At 39.7% G+C, this 4,566-nt stretch overlaps 1 non-coding gene across 1 annotated transcript; it reads right to left on the reverse strand.

The window, feature by feature from the left end:
* Positions 1-971: 971 nt before the first annotated feature.
* LOC130963934 (small nucleolar RNA R71) lies at positions 972-1,075 on the reverse strand. Its single transcript, XR_009080050.1, has one exon. It is a non-coding gene; the product is annotated as a small nucleolar RNA R71 (small nucleolar RNA).
* Between the last annotated feature and the right edge of the window lie 3,491 nt (positions 1,076-4,566).

Below are 4,566 nucleotides of genomic sequence, written 5' to 3' on the forward strand. Positions count from 1 at the left end.
CTAACTTTTTGTTTGTTTTTTATCTTTTTCAAAACCACCTAACTACTTTCCCCTCTTCTATTTTCGAAAATATCTCCCTCCCTTTTCAAAAATTCTTTTTAATTAATTAATTGTTTCATGTTTAAATTTTAATTATAATTTATTTCTAAATTTTCGAAAATCACTAACCATCTTTTCTAATTTATTTTCGAATTCTTCCTTCTCTTCTCCTCTTCTATTTAATTAATTAATTACTAACACTTCTCTTCACCTCTCTTCATTCATATTCTAACATCTCATCTCACATCTCTGCCATCCTCACAGTTGTGTTTCTTCCATTACATTACATTCTTTGTCACCCCCTTCTTCATTCTTCTACCCCCTTTCTTCTTCTACTAACATAAAGGAATCTCTATACTGTGACATAGAGGCTTCCTTTTCTTTTTTTGTGTTCCCTTTTCTTTCATATGAGCAGGAACAGGGATAAAGGCACTCTTGTTGAAGTTGATCCAGAACCTGAAAGGACTCTGAAGAGAAAATTAAGAGAAGCCAACGTCTTTAAGAGAAACAACCTTTCAGAAACATTAGCACAAGAGGTGATGGCCGAAAATAATAATAATGAAAGGAGAATGCTTGGTGACTTCACAAAGCCAACGTCCAAGTTTGATGGAAGAAGCATCTCCATTCCTGCCATTGGAGCCAATAACTTTGAGCTTAAGCCTCAACTAGTTGCTTTAATGCAACAAAACTGCAAGTTTTATGGACTTCCATCTGAAGATCCTTACCAGTTTTTAACTGAGTTCTTGCAGATCTGTGACACTGTAAAGACAAATGGAGTTAATCCTGAAGTCTACAGACTCTTGCTCTTCCCTTTTGCTGTAAGAGACAGAGCTAGAGTATGGTTAGATTCTCAACCCAAGGATAGCCTGGACTCATGGGATAAGCTGGTCACTGCCTTCTTGGATAAATTCTTTCCTCCTCAAAAGCTGAGCAAGCTGAGAGTGGATGTTCAAACCTTCAAACAAAAAGATGGTGAATCCCTCTATGAAGCTTGGGAAAGATACAAGCAGTTGACCAAAAGATGTCCATCTGACATGTTTTCAGAATGGACCATATTGGATATATTCTATTATGGTCTCTCTGAATTTTCGAAAATGTCATTGGATCATTCTGCAGGTGGATCTATTCACCTGAAGAAAACGCCTGAAGAGGCTCAAGAACTCATTGATATGGTTGCAAACAACCAGTTCATGTATACTTCTGAGAGGAATTCCGTGAACAATGGGGTACCTCAGAAGAAAGGAGTTCTTGAAATTGATGCTCTGAATGCCATATTGGCTCAGAACAAGGTGTTGACCCAACAGGTCAACATGATCTCTCAAAATCTGAATGGATTGCAACATGCATCCAACAGTACTGGAGAGGCAGCTTCTGAAGAAGCTTATGATCCTAAAAACCCTGCCATGGCAGAGGTTAATTATCTGGGTGAACCTTATGGAAACACCTATAACCCATCATGGAGAAATCATCCAAATTTCTCCTGGAAGGATCAACAAAAGCCTCAACAAGGCTTTAACAATGGTGGACGTAATAGGCTGAATAATAGTAAGCCATATCCATCATCTTCTCAGCAACAGACAGAGAATTCTGAACAGAGTAATTCTAATTTAGCTAATATTGTCTCTGATCTATCAAAGGCCACTTTCAGTTTCATGAATGAAACCAGATCTTCCATTAGAAATCTGGAAGCACAAGTGGGCTAGCTGAGTAAGAAAGTTATTGAAACTCCTCCCAGTACTCTCCCAAGTAATACAGAAGAAAATCCAAAAGGAGAGTGCAAAGCCATTGACTTAGTCAACATGGCCGAATGCATAGGGGAGGAGAAGGACGAAAATCCCAGTGAGGAAGACCTCCTGGGACGTCCCCTAAACAAGAAGGAGTCTCCTATTAAGGATCCTGAGGAATCTGAGGCTCATTTAGAGACCATAGAGATTCCTTTAAATCTCCTTCTGCCATTCATGAGCTCTGAAGAATATTCTTCCTCTGAAGAGGATGAAGATGTGATTGGAGAGCAAGCTGCTCTGTATTTAGGAGCTATCATGAAGCTGAATGCCAAGCTGTTTGGTAATGAGACTTGGGAAAGTAAACCTCCCTTGCTCATTAGTGAACTGGATACTTGGATTCAGAAAACTCTACCTCAAAAGAAACAAGACCCTGGCATGTTCCTAATACCCTGCACCATTGGCACCATGAGCTTTGAAAAAGCTCTATGTGATCTGGGGTCAGGAATAAACCTTATGCCACTCTCTGTAATGGAGAAGCTGGGAATCATTGAGGTACAACCTGCCTTGTTTTCATTACAATTGGCAGACAAGTCCATGAGAGAAGCTCATGGGATAGTAGAGGACGTGCTAGTAAAGGTTGAAGGCCTTTACATCCCTACTGATTTCATAATCCTAGACACTAGGAAGGAAGATGATGAATGCATCATCCTAGGAAGACCTTTCCTAGCCACAGCAGAAGCTGTGATAGATGTCCACAGAGGAGAATTAGTCCTCCAATTAAATGGAGAATACCTTGTGTTTCAAGCACATGGCCATCCCTCTGTGACAAAAGAGAGTAAGCATGAAGAGCTTCTCTCAGTTCAAGAAGAGCCCACACAGTCAAACTCTAAGTTTGGTGTTGTGAAGCTACAACCAAACTCTAAGTTTGGTGTCCAAACCCCATATCCAAACTCTAAGTTTGGTGTTGGGAATACCACACTTAAGTTGATCTGATCACCTTGTGGCTCCATGAGAGCCACTGTCAAGCTATTGACACTAAAGAAGCGCTTGTTGGGAGGCAACCCAATTTTATTTATCTAATTTTATTTTATTTTATTTCTTTGTTATTTTTGTTTAATTAGGTACATGATCATGAGGAGTCACGAAAAAATCAAAAAATTAAAAACAGAGTCAAAAACAGAAGAAAAAAATTTTCACCCTGGAGGACGCACGGGCTGGCGTTCAACGCCCAGAAGGTGCATCTGGCCGGCGTTAAACGCCAGAATGTGCACCATTCTGGCGCTGAACGCCCAAAACAAGCTACATCCTGGCGTTTAACGCCAGGATGGTGCACAGCAAGGACAAACTGGCGCTGAACGCCAAGAACAAGCATGAAACTGGCGTTCAACGCCAGAAACATGCATTACATGGGCGTTTAATGCCCAGAACGTGCACCAATGGGCGTTCGAACGCCAGAATGATGCATGGAGGCAATTTACACGCCAGAATGGTGCACAAAGGCATTTTACATGCCTATTTAGTGCAGGAATGGAATTCCTTGACACCACAGGATCTGTGAACCTCACAGGATCCCCATCTACCTCGCCCTATCTCTCTATATTCATGTTCATCCCATCTTTTCTTCATTCACCACTTACATCTATCCACTCTTCCCTATACACCCCACCTACCTTTACAATTCACCTTCTCTTTCCCACCCAATCCCACCCATATAGCCGAATCCATCTCCCCTCACTCTCCTCCATCTCTTTTCTTCTTCTACTTTTCTTTTCTTTTCTTGCTCGAGGGCGAGCAATATTTTAAGTTTGGTGTGGTAAAAGCATAGCTTTTTTGCTTTTCCATTACCATTAATGGCACCTAAAAGCCAGAGAAACCTCAAAGGGAAGACAAAAGCTTCCACCTCTGAATCTTGGGAGATGAATTTAAAAATATAAGCCGTCTTAGCTCAGTGGTAGAACATGTGGCTGCAAATCAAGAGATCCATGAGATACCTCAGGGAATAAGTTATCCACCACACAAATATTGGAAGCAACAAAGGCAAGGAAGGGACATAGAAGAGCTTAAGGACACCATTGCACCTTCAAGAAGGCGCCACCTTCACTCAGGTGGATTCATTCCTTGTCTTTATTTTCCTTCTGTTTTCGGTTTTTAAGTATTATGTTATTTATGTTTTTGTGTCTCTATTTCATGATCATTAGTATGTAACAGTGCCATTAAGATGATATCCTATTCAATTCCATTAATCCCTCACCTCTCTTAAAAGAAAAATGTTTTAATTCAAAAGAACAAGAAGTACATAATTTTCGAAATTATTAGTGAATTTAGTTTAATTATATTGATGTGGTGACAATGCTTTTGTTTTCTGAATGAATGAATGAACAGTGCATATGTCTTTTGATCTTGTTGTTTGTGAGTGTTTAAAATTGTTGGTTCTTGAAAGAATGATGAACAAAGAGAAATGTTATTGATGATCTGAAAAATATCATGAAATTGATTCTTGAAGCAAGAAAAAGCAGTGAAAAAAAAAAAATATATATATATATATAATTACAATCAAAAGGAATAAAAGCCAAAGATCCAAGGCTTTGAGCATCAATGGATAGGAGGGCCCAAGGAAAATAATTCCAGGCCTAAGCGGCTAAATCAAGCTGTCCCTAACCATGTGCTTGTGTCATGAAGGTCCAAGTGAAAAGCTTGAGACTGAGTGGTTAAAGTCGTGATCTAAAGCTAAAGAGTGTGCTTAAGAGCTGTGGACACCACTAACTAGGGACTTTAGCAAAGCTAAGTCACAATCTGAAAAGGT

Source organism: Arachis stenosperma, chromosome 2 (genome assembly GCF_014773155.1).
Source record: "Arachis stenosperma cultivar V10309 chromosome 2, arast.V10309.gnm1.PFL2, whole genome shotgun sequence".
Classification (NCBI taxonomy): Eukaryota; Viridiplantae; Streptophyta; class Magnoliopsida; order Fabales; family Fabaceae; genus Arachis; species Arachis stenosperma.